General features: G+C 36.4%; 1 non-coding gene across 1 annotated transcript; it reads right to left on the reverse strand.

The window, feature by feature from the left end:
• Positions 1-17,002: 17,002 nt before the first annotated feature.
• Positions 17,003-17,110, reverse strand: LOC118897623. Its single transcript, XR_005020510.1, has one exon. It is a non-coding gene; the product is annotated as a U6 spliceosomal RNA (small nuclear RNA).
• Positions 17,111-18,869: the final 1,759 nt, after the last annotated feature.

Genomic DNA, 18,869 nt, shown 5'->3' on the forward strand with positions numbered 1-18,869 from the left:
TTTTGCATGTCTTGGTGCCCAGGTACACATATTTTTGTTCCTTACATTCTTAGGAGTTAAAGTGCTGGGTCATGGGGGTATGAACACATTCACCTTTTGTAGATCCAAAAAGTTTTCCAAGATAGTTGGCTTAATTTGCACTCCCACCAGCAGTGTATGAGAGTTCCAGTTCCCCCACTTCCTTACCAATGTGTGGTATTCTCTATCTTTTAAATTTAACAATTCTGGTGAGGGTATAGTAGTATCTTGTGTTTTAAAATTTGTTTTTCCCTGATAACTAATGAAGTTCAACACTTTTTGAATAAGCTTATTGGCCATTTGGATATACTCTTTTGCAAAGTGTTCCAGTTTCTTGCCCATTTTTTTCTGTTGGGCTGTCTGTCCTTGTGTTTGGGTATAGGGTCGTGTGTATGTGCTTGTGTGTGTGTGTAAATGGGTACTTTGGATATGAACTCCTTGGCGGTTTCTTGGATTGCAAATATGTTCTTCCACTCTGTCAGCTTGCATTTTCACTCTCTTAATAGTTTAGTACCATGAACATAAATTATGAATTTTAATGTAGTCCAATTTAACAATGTTCCCTTCATGATTGATTAATGCCTTTTTTATCTTATTTAAGAAATCTTTCCCTATCCCAAGGTCATGAAGATATTTTCCTATATTCTAGAAGCTGTATTTATCTTATTCTAAGATCTATATTCCACCTGAAAATTTATTTTTTTGTACGATGTGAGCAAGGGGTCAATTTTTCTTTTTTTTTTTCTTTTTCCTTTTTCTTTATGGATATCAAGTTGGTCCACCATCATTTATTGAAAAGTGCCACTTTGTCATAAATCAGAGATCCATATGTGCATTAAAATGCTTTGGACCCTGTTTGTTATATTATTCTATCTGCATATGTGCTATACATGCATTGGCTTAACTACAGTAGCTGTATAAATCTTAATATCCAGTAGAGTAAATCCTTCCACTTTGATCTTTTTTCACAGTTTTCTTGTCTATCCTTGGCCCCATTTGCTTCCATATAAATTTTGGAATTATCTTGTCAATTTCTACAAAAATAACTTGGTGGAGTCTTTATTGAAATTTAAAAAATTAGGATTTAAACAAATTTATTGAGATTTAAATTTTACTTTCACCTATTCCTTCTTGAATGCTCTTCCTTTCTTTATATGGATTGAGTTTCTGACCTATATTATTTCCTTCTCCCTAGAGAAGTTATCTTAACATTTCTTGCAAGGCACATCTACTGACAACAAATTTCCTCAATTTTTGTTTATCTGAGAAATTATTTTCCTTTACTTCTGAAGGAAATTTTTCAGGGTACAGAAGTCCAGGTTGGTGTTTTGTTTTCTTTCCTCTCTCAACATTTAGATATTTCACTCCATTTCTCTTGCATACATGGTTTCTGAGAAGTCAGATGTAATTCTTATCTTTATTCCTCTATAGTTAAGGTGTTTTTTCCCACTGGCCTCTTTGAGGATTCTTTATCTTTGATTTTCTTTATTTTGAAAATGATAGGCCTAACTCGGGGGATTTTTTTGTTTGTTTTTTTGAGGGCTTTTTTTTTTTTTTTTTTTTTTTTTTGCATTTAACTGATATTCTCTGAGCTTCCTGAGTCTATGGTTTGGTGTCTGACATTAACCTGGGTAAATTCTCAGTAATTATTACTTCAAATATTTCTTCTGTCCCTTTTTCTCTTTCTTCTCCTTCTGGTATTCCCATTACATGTGTGTTATACCTTTTGTTGTTTTCCCACAGTCATTGGATATTCTGATCCTTTTTTTCAGTCTTTATTCTCTTTGTCTTTTGGTTTTTGAGGATTCTATTGATATATTCACTAACTCAGAGATTCCTTCCTCAGCCATGCCGAGTCTTCTAAATAGGCTCTTCAAAGGCAGTCTTCATTTCTGTTATAGTGTTTTTGATCTGTAGCATTTTTTGTTGTTGTTCTTTCTTAGGATTTTTATATCTCTGCTTACATTGCTTGCCCATCAGTTCTGGCATTTTGTCAACTTTATCCATTATAGCCCTTAACATGTTAATCATAGTTATTTTAAATTCCCAGTCTAATAATTCCTGCATCCCTTCCATGTCTCGTTTTTATGCTGGCTCTGTTTCTTCAAATTGTATTTTTTGACTTTGGTATGCCTTCTAATTTTTTCTTAATGGCCAGACATCATGTACTGAGTAAAAGGAACTGCTGTAAATTGGCTTTTAGGAATGTGGTGGTGAGGTGGGGGCGGGGGGAGGGGAAGCATTTTGTAGATTTATGATTAGATCTCAGTCTTTTAGTGAGCCTGTGCCTCAGGACTGTGAACTTCATAAGTGTTTCTCAGTTTGATAAGATGGCTAGAGGGGGCTGAAATTGGGTATCTCCCTTCCCCAGGTCAGTTAGGCTCTGATGATACCCCATAAGTTTAAGCTCTGGTTATATTCCTCTTAGGGCAGATCTTGCTAAGGAAAGAGTGCTCTTATTTCAAAATGGTTCCTCCCCCCCAGCCCCTTGCTGTAAGCCCAAGGGGATTTTTTCTCCAATATTTACTATGGGAACGTAATCGAGGTTCTGCAGGTTAAGTCTCACAATATTGTGGGGGACAACTTATGACTGTGTCCCTCTGCAGTTTTTAACTCTCAGAGTTGTCTACACTCAGCCTTCGGCAATTCATCAGTTACAGTTCAGGATTTCCCAACTGGCACTGGTTTAATTGGTGTTTTCCGCTGGTGAGTCTCTGCTCCTGTGTACTGCAAGTCCCTCCATTCGCCTGTCTGTCTCTGCATTCTTGGGAACAGTGGTTTACCCTGTGCCTTCCCCTCTCATGGATCCCAGAAGAGTTTGTGATTTTTCAGTCTGTTCAGCTTTTTACTTGTTGTTAGGACAGAGTGGTGACTTTCAAGCTCCTTACGTGTGGAACTGGAAATTGGAATTCCCTCATTTTTAAAAATTGTGGTAAAGTACACAAAACATAATATTTACCATCTTAGTCATTTTTAATTGTACAGTTCAGTGGTATTAAATACATTAATAATGTGCAATTATCACCACCATCCATCTTCATAACTTGTAAAACTGAAATTCTATACCCGTTAAACAATAACTCCCTATTCCCCTCTTTCCTAGCCCCTGGCAGCCACGACTCTACTTTCTGTCTCTATGATTTTGATTACTCTAAGTACCTTATATAAATGGAATCATACATTATTTGTCTTTTTGTGACTGGCTTCTTTCACTTAGCGTAATGTCCTCAACGTTCATCTATGTTGAAGCATATGTCAGAATTTCCTGTCTTTCTAAGGCTGAATAATATTCCATTGTGTGTATATACCACAGTTTGCTTATCCATTCATCTCTCAGTGGGTACTTGGGTTTCTTCCACACCTTAGCTATTGTGAAGAGTGCTGCTATGAACATGGATGCACAAATATCTCTTTGAGATCCTGCTGTCAGTTCTTTTGGGTATATACCCAGAAGTGGAATTTCTGGGTCATATGGTAATTCTATTTTTAATTTTTTGAGGATCTGCCGTAATGTTTTCCACACTGCCTGTACCACCTTACACTCCCAGCAATGATCCATAAGGGTTCCAATTTCTCCACACCCTCATCAACAGATTTTTTTAAATTTTTTTGATAGTAGCCATCTTAATCAGTGTGATGTAGCATCTCACTGTAGTTTTGATTTGCATTTCCCAAATGATTAGTGATGTTGAACATCTTTTCCTGAGCTTACTGGCCATTTGTATGTCGTCTTTGGAGAAATATTTATTCAAGGCACTTGTTCATGTTTTAATTTGGTTGTTCTTTTTTTCTGTTATTGAGTTTTTAGGAGTTCTCTATATATTCGGTGTATTAATCCTTTATCAGATATATGACTTACAAGTATTTTATCGCATTCTGTGGGTTGCCTTTTTACTCTGTTCATATTTTGATACACACATTTAAAAAATATCATGAAGTCCAGTTTGTTTATTTTTTCTTTTGTTGCCTTTGCCTTTGGTGTCCTATTAAAGAAATAATTGCCAAATTCAGTGTCATGAAGTTTTTGCCCTATGTTTTCTTTTAAGAATTTTATAGTTTTAGGTGTTACATTTAGGCCTTGGATCCACTTTGAGTTAATATTTGTATATAGGGTTAGGAGGGTCCAGCTTTTGTCTATTGCATGTGGCCATTCAGTTTTCCCAGCACCATTTGCTGGGAAGACTGTTCCTTCCCCATTGAATGGTCTTGACACCCTTGTCAAAAATCATTTGACCATATATGTAAGTTTTAATTTCTGGGCTCTCAATTCTATCCAGTTGGTGTATATGTCTGTCTTTCTGCTAGTATCACACTTTTGATTACTGTAGCTTTGTAGCAAGTTTTGAAATCAGTAAGTGTGAGTACTCCAGCTTTGTTCTTTTTCAAAATTGTTTTGGCTACTTGGGGTTGCTTGAGATTCCATATAAATTTTAGGATGAGTTTTTCTTTTTTCTTTTTAATATTTATTTATTTATTTGGTTGCGCCAGGTCTTAGTTGTGGCAGGCAGGCTCCTTAGTTGCAGCTCACCAGCTTTTTAGTTGCAGCACGTGGGCTCCTTAGTTTTGGCATGTGAACTCTTAGTTGTGTCATGCATGTGGGATCTAGTTCCCTGACCAGGGATCAAACCCGGGCCCCCTGCATTGGGAGTGTGGAGTCTTAACCACTGCGCCACCAGGGAAGTCCTGAGTTTTTCTATTTTTGCAAAAAAAAAAAAAAAAAAATCAAGATTTTGACAGGGATTGCATTGAATTTGCAGATCATTGGGTAGTATTGACATCAATACTAAAACTTACAATCCATGAACAGGAGATTGTGTTTCCATTTATTTATGTCTTCTTTAACTCCTTTCAGCAATATATTATAGTTTTTGTTGTGCACATCTTTCACCTTCCTGGTTAAGCTAATTCCTAAACATTAACTATAGTAAATGAAATTGTTTTCATGATTTCCTTTTCAGATTGTTCCTTTTTAGTGTATAGAAATGCTACTGATTTTTTGTGTGTTTACTTTTTATCCTGCTCTTTTGATGAATTCATTGATTATTTTTCACTTTTTTTGTTGTAATACTTAGGGTTTTCTACATATAACACCATCAGCAAACAGAGACAATTTTACTTCTTTCCATTATGAATGCCTTTTATTTCTTTTTCTTTCCTAATTGCTTTGGCTAGGACTTCTAGTACTATGTTTGAAAGAAGTGTCAAAAGCAAACATCTTTTTGTCTTGTTTCTGATCTTTGGTGGGAAAACTTTCAGTCTTTCACCATTGAGTATGATGTTCTCTGTATGTTTTTCATATATGGCTTTTATTATTTGAGGTAGTTTCTTCCTATTCCTAGTTTATTGAATTTTTTATCATGAAAGTGTGTTGAATTTTGTCAAATGCTTTTTCTGCATCAGTTGAGGTGATCATGTGGGTTTTTTTTCCTTCATTCTGTTAATATGGTGTATTACATTGATCAATTTCATATGTTCGACCACCTTGCATTCCAAGAATAAATCTCACTTGGTCATGGTATATAATCATTTTAATATGCTGTTGAATTTGGTTTGGGAGTATTTTATTGAAGATTTTTGCATCAGTGTTCATAAGGGATATTGGTCTGTAGTTTTGTTTTGTTTTGTTTTTTTCTTGTAGTGTTGCCTAGCATTGGTGTCAGGATAATGCTGGCCTCATAGAATGAGTTAGGAAGTGTTCCCTCCTCTTTAGTTTTTTGGAAAAGTGTGAAAAGGATTAGTATTAGTTCTTTTTTAATGTTTGGTAGAATTCACCAATGTGAAGTCATTGGATCTAGGGCTTTCTTTGTTGGGGGATTTTTTTTTCTTTTATTTTGTTTTTACTTCTTCTAGTTACAGGTGTTCTCAGATTTTATATTGTTTTGTGATTTAGTCTTGGTAGGTTTTGTGTTTCTAGGAATTAGTCCATTTCATTTAGGTTATCCGATTTGTTGATATACAGTTGCTTATAGTACTCTCTTATAATTCTTTCTTATCCCTTTAGAATCGTTGGTAATGTCCTCCCTTTCATTTCTGATTTTGGTAATTTGAGTCTTCTCTTTTTTTCTTAGTTCATCTAGCTAAAGGCTTGTCAGTTTGTTTTCACTGCTTTTTGTTATTGTTTTTCTGTTCTCTTTCATTTATTGCTACTGCAGTCTTTATTATTTCCTTCCTTCTGCTAGTTTTGGATTTAGTTTGTTCTTTTTATAGTTTCTTAAGTTGTAAAGTTAGGTTGTTGATTTTAAATCTTTCTTGTTTTGAATGTAAGCATATATAGCTATAAAATTTTCCCTTTGCATGACTTTCACTATGTCTCATAAGTTTTGGTATGTTGTATTTTGTTTTCATTTATTTCTAAGTATTTTCTAATTTCTCTTGTGGTTTAGTCTTTGATCCATTGGCTGTTTAAGAATGTGTTGTTTAATTTCCACAAATTTATGGTTTTTCCCATTTAATTCTGTTACAGATTTTTAACTTCATCCTGTTGTAGTTGGAAAAGATACATTGCATATCTATCTTTTTCACTCTATTGAGACTTAATTTGTGGCTTAAGATATGGTCTATCCTGGAAAATGTTCTATGTGTACTTGAGAAGAATGTGTATGCTATTTTTGGGTACAGTATTCTGTATTGTCTGTTAGATCTAGTTGGTTTATTGTGCTGTTTAAGTCTTCTGTTTCCTTACTTACCTTCTTTTTGGTTATTCTATCTATTATCATGAGTGGCGTATTGAAGTCTCCAACAATTATTGTAGAACTGTCTATTTCTCCCTTCAATTTTGTTGGTTTTTACTTTATGTATTTGATGGCCTGTTATTAGGTGTGCAAGTATAATGAACACAATAATGATTGTTTTATCTTCATGCTATATTGAACCTTGCATTAATGTGTAATTATTAATGTATAATGCCCTTCTTTGTCTCTTGTAACCTTTTTGATTTAAAGTTATTTTGTCATGCTCTGTTTTGATTATTATTTGCATTACATATATTTTTCCATCCTTTCACTTTGAATCTGTTTGTGTCTTTGGATCTAAAGTGATTCTATTGTAGAGAGCATATGGTTGGATCATTTTTTAAATCCATTCTACCAATCTCTGTCTTTTGATTGGGAAGTTCAATCCATTTACATTTAAAGTACAGGCATACTTCAGAGATATTGTGGGTTCAGTTCCAAAGTACCACAATAAAGTGAATATCACAGTAATGTGAGTCATAGGAAGTTTTTGTTTTCCCAGTGCACATAAAAGTTATGTTTACACTATACTGTAGTCTATTAAGTACAACAACATTATGTCTAAAAAATAATGAACATACTTTAATTAAAAAATACTTTATTGCTGAAAAATGCTAACCATCATCTGAACCTTCAGGAAATTGTAATATTTTTGCAATAGTAACATCATAGATCACTGATCACAGATCGCCATAACATAAAAATGAAAAAGTTTGAAATATTGTGAGAATTACCAAAATGTGACACAGAGACACAAAGTGAGCAAATGCTCTTGGAAAAATGTGCTGACAGACTTGTTTATGCAGAGTTACCACCAAACTTCAATTTGTAAAAAAATACAATATCTGTGAGTGCAATGAAATGAGGTATGCTTGTATTTAGTGATATAAAGGGACTTACTCTTGTCACTTTTGATTTGTTTCCTCTATGCCACATAGCTTTTTTGTTCCTCATTTCCTGCATTACTGTCTTCTTTTGTGTTTAGTTGATTTTTTATAGTGAAGCATTTAAATTCCTTTCTCATTTCCTTTTGTATATATTCTACAGCTGTTTTCTTTCTGGATATCATGAGAATTCCATTTAACATCCTGAAGTTATAACTCTCTAATTTGAATTTATACCATCTAAACTTCAATGACATAAAAATTCTGCTCTTTTAACAGTTCTGTTCCCACCCCTTTTGGTTGTTGATGTCACAAGATTATATCTTTATACATTGTGTGCCCCCAAAACATAAACTAATAATTATTTTAAATGCATTAGCTTCTTAAGTTATGTAAGAAAACAAAATGTGGAGTTACAAACCATAGTTACAGTAATACTAGCTTTTAAACTAATAATTGTTTTAAAAAAATGTATTAGTCTCTTAAATCATGTGGAAAACAAAATGTGGAGTTATCAACCATTGTTACAATAATACCAGGTTTTATAATTGTACATGTATTTACCTTTATTAAATCTTTGTTTCTTTATATTGCTTCAAGTTACTGTCTAGTGTCCTTTCATTTCACACAGCAACTCCCTTGAGATTTCTTTTAGGGAAGATTTTGTGGTGTTGAACTCTCTCAACTTATGTTTATTTGAGAATGTCTTAATTTCTCCCTCACTTTTTTTTTTTTTTAAGATTTTTGTTTTGATGTGGAACCTTTTTAAAGTCTTTATTGAATTTGTTACAATATTGCTTCTGTTTTATGTTTTGGGGTCTTCTTTTGACCACAAGGCACGTGGGGTCCTAGCTCCCTGACAAGGGATTGAACCCACACCCCCTGCATTGGAAGGTGAAGTCTCAACCACTGGACCACCTGGGAAGTCCCTGTCCCTCACTTTCGAAGGACAGTTTTGCTGGGTGTAAGATTCTTGGTTGACAGTTTTTTCTTTTAGTACTTGGAATATGTTGACCTACTTCCTTCTGGCCTCCAAAATTTCTGATGAGAAATCTGCTGATAATATAATTGAGTATCCCTTATATGTGATGAGTCACTTCTCTCTTGCTGCTTTCAAGATTCTCTTTGTCTTTTGAAAGTTTGATTCTAATGTGTCTTGGTATGAGTCTCTTTGAGTTAATCTTACTTGAAGTTCATCAAGCTTCTTGGATGTTTATATTTATGTCTTTCATCAAACTTGGGAAGTTTTCAGCCATTTTTTCCTCAGATATTCTCTCTTCTTCTTTCTTGCTCTCTTTTCCTTCAGGGACTCCTACAGTGTGGATGGTGTTCTGCTACATGATAGTCTTCAGATCCCTTAGGCTCTGTTAACTTTTCTTCAATCTTTTTTCTTTCTGTTCCTCTAACTTAATAATTTCATTGTCCTATCTTCAATTTTCCTGATTATTTCTTCTGCCTGCTCAAATTTGTCTTTGAATCTCTCTAGTAATTTTAATTAATTAATTATTTGAGCATATATTTTATGTTATTTAAAATTTTTTTATTAGAGTATAGTTGATCTTCAATGCTGTGTTAGTTTTTGCTGCACAGTAAAGTGAATCCGTTATACATATACATATATCCACTCTTTTTTAGATTCTTTTTCCATGTAGGTCATTACAGAGTACTGAGTAGAGTTCCCTGTGCTACACAGTAGGTCCTTATTAGTTATCTATTTTATATATAGTAGTGTGTATATGTCAATCCTAATCTCCCAATTTATCCCCCCCCACTTTCCCCCCAGTAACCATAAGATTGTTTTCTACATCTGTGACTCTCTGTTTTGTAAATAAGTTCATTTGTACCATTTTTTTAGATTCCACATATAAGTGATATCATACAATATTTGTCCTTCTCTGTCTGACTTACTTCACTCAGTATGACAATCTCTAAGTCCATCCATGTTGCTGCAAATGGCATTATTTCATTCTTTTTTATGGCTGAGTAAAATTCCATTGTATTGTGTATATGTACCACATGTTCTTTATCCATTCCTCTGTCAATGGACCTTTAGGTTGCTTCCATGTCCTGGCTATTGTAAATAGAGCTGCAATGAACATTGGGGTGCATGTATCTTTTTGAATTATGGCTTTCTGCAGGTATATGCCCAGGAGTGGGATTGCTGATTCATATAGCAGCTCTATTTTTAGGTTTTTAAGGAAGCTCTATACTGTTCTCCATAGTGTCTGTACTAATTTACATTCCCACCAACAGTTTAGAAGGGTCCCCTTTTCTTCACACCTTCTCCAGCATTTACTATGTGTAGATTTTTGATGATGGCCATTCTGACTGGTGCAAGGTGACACCTCATTGTAGTTTTGATTTGCATTTCTCTAATAATTAGTGATGGTGAGCATCTTTTCATGTGCTTCTTGTCCATCTGTATATCTTCTTCGGAGAAGTGTCTATTTAGATACTCTGCCCATTTTTTGATTGGGTTGTTTGTTTTTTTGATATTTAGCTGCATGAGCTGTTTGCATATTTTGGAGATTAATCCCTTGTCAGTCACTTCACTTGCAAATATTTTCTCCCATTCTGTAGGTTGTCTTTTCATTTTGTTTATGGTTTCCTTTGCTGTGCAAAGGGTTTTAAGTTTAATTAGGTCCCATTTGTTTATTTTTGTTTTTATTTTCATTACTCTAGAAGGTGGATCAGAAATGATATTGCTGTGATTTATGTCAGAGAGTGTTCTACCTATATTTTTCTCTAAGAGTTTTATAGTATCAGCCTTACATTTAGGTCTTTAATCCATTTTGAGTTTATTTTTGTGTATGGTGTTAGAAAGTGTTCTAATTTCATTCTTTTACATGTAGCTATCCAGTTTTCCCAGCACCACTTATTTCAGAGACTGTCTTTTCTCCATTATATATTCTTGCCTTCTTCATCATAGATTAGCTGACCATAGGTGTGTGGGTTTATCTCTGGACTTTCTATCTTGTTCCATTGATCTATATTTCTGTTTTTGTGCCAGTACCAAACTGTTTTGATTACTGTAGCTTTGTGGTATAGTCTGAAGTCAGGGAGCCCAATTCCTCCAGCTCCGTTTTTCTTCTCAAGATTGCTTTGGCTATTTGGGGGTCTTTTGTGTTTCCATACAAGCTGTAAAATTTTTTTGTTCAAATTCTGTGAAAAATGCCATTGTAATTTGATAGGCATTGCATTGAATTTGTAGATTGCTTTGGGTAGTATAGTCATTTTCACAATATTGATTCTTCCAATCCAAGAATATGGTATATCTCTCCATCTGTTTGTGTCATCTTTGATTTCTTTCTTCAGCACCTTATAGTTTTCTGAGTACAGATCTTTTGCCTCCTTAGGTACGTTTATTCCTGGGTATTTTATTCTTTTTGATGTGATGGTAAATGGGATTGTTTCTTTTTCTTTCTAACCTTTTGTTGTTAGTGTATAGGAATGCAAGAGATTTTTGTGTATTAATTTTATATCCTGCAACTGTACCAAATTCATTGATGAGCTCTAGTAATTTTCTGGTAGCATCTTTAGGATTTTCTATGTCTAGTATCATGTCATCTGCAAACAGTGACAATTTTACTTCTTCGTTTCCAATTTGCATTCCTTTTATTTCTTTTTCTTCTCTGATTGCCGTGGCTAGAACTTCCAAAACTATGTTGAATAAAAGTGGTGAGAGTGGACATCCTTGTCTTGTTCCTGATCTTAGAGGAAATGCTTTCAGTTTTTCACTGTTGAGAATGATGTTAGCTGTGGGTTTGTCATATATGGCCTTTATTTTGTTGAGGTAGGTTTCCTCTATGCCCACATTCTGGAGATTTTTTTTTTCTTTTGGTCATAAATGGGTGTTGAATTTTTTCAAAAGCTTTTTTTGCATCTATTGAGATGATCATATGTTTTTTATTCTTCAGTTTGTTGATGTGTATCACACTGATTGATTTGCACATATTGAAGAATCCTTGCATCCCTGGGATAAATTCCACTTGATCATGGTGTATGATCCTTTTAATGTGTTGTTGGATTCGGTTTGCTAGTATTTTGTTGAGGATTTTTGCGTCTATGTTCATCAGTGTACTGGCCTGTAAGTTTCCTTTTTTATGATATCTTTCTCTGGTTTTGGTATCAGGGTGATGGTGGCCTCGTAGAATGAGCTTGGGAGTGTTCCTTCCTCTGCAGTTTTTTGGAAAAGTATTTTTTTTTAAATTTTATTTATTTATTTGTTTGTTTTGGCTGTGTTGGGTCTTCGTTGCTGTGTGCGGGCTTTCTCTAGTTGCAATGAGCAGGGGCTACTGTTCGTTGTGGTACGTGGGCTTCTCAATGCAGGAGAAGCAGTTGGCTCAGCAGTTGCAGTATGCAGGTCCTAGAGCATGTGGGCTCAGTAGTTGTGGTTCGTGGGCTCTAGAGCTCAGGCTCAGTAGTTGTGGCGCACGGGCTTAGTTGCTCCGTGGCATATGGGATCTTCCCGGACCAGGGATTGAACCCATGTCCCCTGCATTGGCAGGCAGATTCTTAAACACTTCGCCAGAGGGAAGTCCCTGGAAGAGTTTCAGAAGGATAGGTGGTAACTCTTCTCTAACTGTTTGATAGAATTTGCCTGTGAGGCCATCTGATTCTGGACTTTTGTTTGTTGGAAGTTTTTAAATCACAGTTTCAATTTCAGTACTTGCAATCAGTCTGTTCATATTTTCTATTTTTTCCTGGATCATTCTTGGAAAGTTGTACTTTTCTAAGTATTTGTCCGTTTCTTCTAGGTTGTACATTTTATTGGCGTATAGTTGCTTGTAGTAGTCTCTTATGATCCTTTGTATATCTGTGGTGTGAGTTCTAACTGCTCCTTTTTCATTTCTAGTTTTATTGATTTGAGCCCTCTCCCTTTTTTTCCTGATGAGTCTAGCTAAAGGTTTATCAATTTTCTTTATCTTTTCAGTGAACTAGCTTTTAATTTCATTGATCTTTTCTGTTGTTTTCTTCATCTCTATTTCATTTATTTCTGCTCTGATCTTTATGATTTCTTTCCTTCTACTAACTTTGGGTTTTGTTTGTTCTTCTTTCTCTAGTTGCTTTCATTGTAAGGTTAGGTTTTTATTTGAGATTTTTCTTGTTTCCTGAAGTAAGTGTTCACTTTTCTTCAATCTTTTTTCTTTTTGTTCCTCTGATTTAATAATTTCCTTGTCCTATCTTCAGTTTTGCTGATTATGTCTTCTGCCTGCTCAAATTTGTCTTTGACCCTCTCTAGTAAATTTTAAATTTCATTTATTGTACTTTTCTGCTCCAGTATTTCTTTTCTGTTTTTGAGGTTTTCCATCTCTTTATTGATATTTCCATTTTTTTCACACATTATTGTCTTGGCTTTCCCCACATCTTCTTTTAGTTTTTTGAGCATCTTTAAGACTGTTGCTTTAAAGTCTTCATCTAGTAGATCTGCCACCAGGTCTTTTTCAGGGACAGTTTCTGTTTATTTATTTTTTCCTTTGAATGAGTCATACTTTTCTTTTTCTTTTGTGAATTTTGTTGACAGCTGGACATTTGAATCTAATAATGTTGTAAATGCAAATCAGGTTCTCCCCCTTCCCTAGGGTTTGCTGGCTTATAAAAAAATATTTTTGTTTATTACTTTGTTTTGTCTTTTGTTTATTACTTTGTTTTGTCTTTCGTTTGTTGCAGATGATTTTTGTGTCAGGGATTAGCCTGAGGAATAAATGTAATGTCTTCTCACGTCTATTTTCAGCCTGTGCCCTTTCCTGGGCATGCACAGTCACTTTCTCATTTCCTCCACAGATGCAATTGTTTTCAAATGTCCTAGTCTTTGATGTCTGCCTCCCAATAGGGGAAAAAAAGAAAAATGAGGAGAGAAAAAAGGGCACTGGACCTTCATATCCCCTAGAATTCATTTAATCCATAGGGGGAGGGACTTCCAACAATGGGGGGTGGTGCAACAAAAATGGCTCCCTACCTCTTTGTCTGCACCTTTGTGATCAAAAGCATCAATCAGCAATCAAAGCACAGATCCCTGATAATTGGAGGACAGGGTCTCTCTCTCTCTCCCTCTCTCTTTTTTTTTTTTTTTGGCCAACCTTGGCTCCTGCAAGTTATGTGCAGGTTGTTCCTGCAATACATGCACAGCTGCCTGCCAGAGGGCTAGGGGTGGGAGAATGGGTAGCTGCTACTGTGCTAAGAGCTGAAACTGACCAAAATTAACCATAAAAAGAAACTATCTGTGAATTATTGGAGTCCCAGTAGAAGAAGAAAGGTAGAAGAGGGAAGAAAGTTTACTTAAGGAGATAATGGATGAGAATGCCCCAAATCTGGGGAGAAATATGGATATTCAAGTTCATGAAGCTCATAGGTCATCAAACGATCTCAAATTAAAAGTTATTATTCTCCAAGACACATTATAATAAAGCTGTCAAAAATTAAAGACAAAAAGAGAATCTTAAAAGCAGCAAGAGGGAAGAAAGTTGTAACTTACAAGGGAACTCCCATAAGCCTGCCAGCAGAATTCTCAGCAGAAACCTTGCAGGCTAGGAGAGAGTAGAATGATATATTCAAAGTGAAATATATACAACTGAAAGAAAAAACTTCCAACCAATACTGTCTAACTGGCAAAGCTGTCTTTCAAAAATCAAGGAGATATAAACATTTTCCCAGACAAACAAAAGCTGGATGGAGTTGATCACCCCTAGCCCTGCCTTGTAAGAAATGCTGAAAGAAGTTATTCAAGCTGAAATGAAAAGATGCTAATGAATAACATGAAAACATGAAAGGATGTTAATTAGTAGCATGAAAACTTGAAAATATACAAGAAAAGGTAAGTATATAGTCGAAATCAGATTACTCTAATACTGTAATATAGTGGTGTGCTAACCACTTAACTCTAGTATAAATGTTAAAGGGCAAAAGTATTAAAAATAATTGTAGCTATAATAATTTATGAATACACAATATAAAAGGATAAATTGTGATGTCAGAAACATAAAAGAGGGGAAGTAAAAGGGTGGAGTTTTTTATGTGATTGAAGATAAGTCATTATGTGTAAAATAGACTGCTATATCTATAAAATGTTTTATGTGAACCTCATGGTAACCATAAAACAGAAAGCTACAGTAGGTACACAAAAGGTAAAGAGAAGAGAAAGCATATCAAAATGAAAAATCATCAGTTCACAAAGGAAGGTAGTAAGAGAAGAGGAAGGGAATAAGGGAACTACAAAACAGCCAGAAAACAATAAGATGTCATTAGTAAGTCCTCACTTGATTAGTAAGTCATCAAAAATTACTCTACTTGTAAATGGATTAAATTTTCCAATGGAAAGTCATAGAGTGGCTAGGTGGATAAGAAAACAAGACCCATCTATATCTGCCTACAAGAGATTCACTTAAACTTTAAGGATACCCATATGCTGAAAGTGAAGAGATGGGAAAAGATATTTCATGTAAGTGGAAACCAAGAGAGCAGGGGTAACTATACTTATATCAGACAAAATAGACTTTAAGCTTTAAGTCAAAAACAGCAACAAGAGACAAAGAAAGTCATTAACTAATGATAAAGGGGTCATTTCATTAAGAGGATATAGCAGTTGTAAATATATATGCACCCAACATCAGAGCACCTAGATATATGAAGCAAATACTAACAGATCTGAAGGGAGTAAGAAACACTACAATAATAGTAGGAACTTCAATCCTGTACTTTCAACAATGCATAGATCATCCAGACAGAAAATCAATAAGAAAACAGTGGATTTGGACAACATTATAGACAAAATGGGCCTAACAGATGTATACAGAATATTCCATCTAACAGCAGCAGACCATCCTTCTCAAAGGCATATGGAACATTCTCCATCATAGATCACATGTTAGGCCACAAAACAAGTCTCAACAAGTTTAAGAAGATACAAAACATTGCTGAAAGAAATTAAAGGAGACCCAAATAAATGGAAAGATATGCATTAGAAGACTTAATGTTAAGATGGCAGTATGTCCCAAAGCAATCTACAAATTCAATGCAATCCCTATAGAAGTTCCAATAATTTTTTTATGCAAAAAATGGAAAGGCTGGTCCTAAATTCATATGGAGGTTATGTATGAGCTCAACAACATGGACTTCTCACCAAGGCCAACTTGGCTATACTGCTGCTGAGTGCCCAATCTGCCAGCAGTAGAGAGCGATACTGAGCCTCCAGTATGGCACTGGTTTGATTACACTGGACTGCTTCCATCATGGAAGAGGCAGCACTTTGTTCTTATTGGAATAAACACTTTGGACATGGATTTGATTTCCCTGAATGCAATGCTTCTGCTAAAACTATCATCCTTGGGCTTACAGAATGCCTTATATACCATCATAGTTTTCCACATAGCATTTCTTCTGATAAAGGAACTCCCTTCACAGCAAATAAAGTGCAACAGTTGGCCCATGCTCATGATAATTCCCTGGTCTTACTATGTTCCCCATGCTTCTCTCTTGTGTCTCATCTCTGCCCTCTGCTGGTTCAAGGACTCAAGTTCTAAGCCTTGTTTAAGCATTGCAAGAAAAGCACATATCAGATAGGGACCCAGAACACCCCTAACATTGTTTATAAACTGGGTTAATGGAAGTTCCACCTGGTTTCAGAAGTTCTTAATTACCCCAAAGAAGGCAACTTCCACATCTACTATCACAAGAACGAATGAAAAAAAATCTACTCTAGAAAAGCAAGGGAAGTGAGTAATATAGATTGGCATTCTTTTGGATCCTGTCATCTCTTCACAGAGTGACACTGAAGTTACAGGCTTACATTCCCTCACTGAGGGATGCCATTCAAGCCACCGTTGGATGAGCAGACTGAGAGAAACAGGCTCAGGGCTGTGCATGTGTACACTCCCTCATCTCCTTGCCATAAATCCAGCTTTTTCCATCCCTGAGTTCATAGAGTGCTGTGCTTATTTAGATGGAATTGACAGATAAGAAGCTGGGATCTCAGCCGTGCTGAGTGGGAGAAACCAACAAGCTAAGACTGAGTACAGGGCCAAGGAGGTTAACTCATCAATGAGGAGGGTCCTCGTGGATGATTCTCTAAAGGGTGTTGTGGATTGGGGCTTGCTCCACTTGTATTAGTTGGATAGGCCAACTGTAGTAACCAAAGTCTCCATATGTATAATGGCTCAAATACATTCAAGTTTATTTTCACTCACAAGAAGAGTTCAAGACATTTCAAGTTGGTGGGGAACTATGCCCTGCACAGGCATTCAGGGAGCCAGGCTGAAAGGCTTTGCAATTTAAAAAAATTGAAGTATAGTTGATTTACAGTATTGTGTTAGTTTCAGGTGTACAGCAAAGTGATTCAGTTATTTTTTCAGATTATATTCCATTATAGGTTATTAAAAAATGGAATGCTTCACGAATTTGCGTGTCATCTTTGTGCAGGGGGCCATGCTAATCTTCTCTGTATTGGTCCAATTTTAGTATATGTGCTGCTGAAGTGAGCACGACTTTGCCTTTTTTTTAAATTAATTTATTTTATTTTATTATTTATTTTTGGCCACCTTGGGTCTTCATTGCTGCACGCGGGCGTCCTCTAGTTGCAGCGAGCGGGGGCTACTCTTCGTTGCGGCGCACGGGCTTCTCATTGCGGAGGCTTCTCTTATTGTGGAGCATGGGCTGTAGGCGCGTGGGCTCAGTAGTTGTGGCACGCGGGCTCAGTAGTTGTGGCGCACAGGCTCTAGAGCGCAGGCTCAGTAGTTGTGGCGCACGGGCTTAGTTGCTCCGCGGCATGTGGGATCTTACCAGACCAGGGCTCGAACCCGTGTCCCCTGCGTTGGCAGGCGGATTCTTAACCACTGCGCCACCAGGGAAGCCCGACTTTGCCATTTTTAATAAACAACTTTCAAGGTTGCCCTGGAAGGGGAAAGAGGCACATACGCGGTTTTTATGGGCTAAACTTGGAATACCATTTCTTACTTCCCTTTGGTAAAACTAAATCATATAGTCACATCTAACTGCAAGAGAGACTGGGCTACGAGCCCAAGAAGAGGAAATAAATTTGGTGAGGACTAGCAATGTTGGACACAGCATCTGTATCCAAGGGACAGTGTTGTGGTGTCTGGAGCAGGGCAGCAGGAGCTAAAGCCAAGATTTTGCTGGAATTTAGACAGGAGCTAGCATTCTGTTTGCACTGTTCTGCCCAGTTTGAAGTAAGATGTTAGCCAGCTGCAGGTGTGGAAATGGTTTTGGTGTTGGGACGGTTATGCATGCGAGTGTCCAGGCCCTGGAAAAAGGGGGCTCCAGGAATCGAGTAGGGTGAGATTCCCAGACCTGAACCGCAACAACTGAGATTCAAGTCCAGGCTCTAGTGGTGATATTAAAGTCCAGTAATATGGACAGAAATTTGGGAGAAGGCTTACGTGTGAGGGCTTACCTTGTAGATTCTTTGCCTATGACAGCAAAACTTAATTCCAGGTACCCCCTGCTATTGGGCTTTGGACCGTTTGGGTCAGGCTTGGTTCTGGGATAGTTTGGGGAGAGTCCTCCTCCTGATTTTCTTTAGCACTGTCTTTTCCAGAAGGGCACTCACATATGCCCTTCAAAGAGCTTCATATCCTCAGAAGAAAGGTGTCCTGGTACATGTGGCTTCCTCAAGCAGCCGTACTCGTACTCCCCAGCTTTTAGGAGTTTACATTAAAATAACCCTGGGACACAGGTCATAAATTTCTGATGTCCTGTGGTCTCACAGGACACATTCTGTCTCACAGTTTAGGCATGTAACCTAGGGGCTAAATAACTACTAGATATTAAATGATTGTATATAGAGAGCTGGAACATGAATTGCTTGCTTTGTTTGCTTTCCTCTTTGGAGGTGGGCAGAAAATCTCAACAATTGCTCAGGGTTTTCAGAACATTGTCTTTTAAGGATGATACTGCATGTACTGTCTAGAGATGTTGTTGGAACAGATGTTGTGAAAGGCTCTTACACTCTAATATGCTGAGAATGCCCACGTATCCCCCAGGCATCATCACAGAAAATCCTCAAACACATTCATAGCACTACAGGGCGTTGCCTTCCACTTGACCCTTCTGTTCTCTTGATTGTTCAATGCACAAGGGTTATTAAGAAGCTGAAAGATGATTATTACACTCCATCGTGGTTGCCAGCTATGTGCTGGCAGATTTTTGAAAACAGATTCAGGAAACCACTGTAGACTAATGACATAATAGGATGTGGAAAATTCTGGTCTTGTTCTATGAAATA

Source organism: Balaenoptera musculus, chromosome 6 (genome assembly GCF_009873245.2).
Source record: "Balaenoptera musculus isolate JJ_BM4_2016_0621 chromosome 6, mBalMus1.pri.v3, whole genome shotgun sequence".
Lineage (NCBI taxonomy): Eukaryota > Metazoa > Chordata > Mammalia > Artiodactyla > Balaenopteridae > Balaenoptera > Balaenoptera musculus.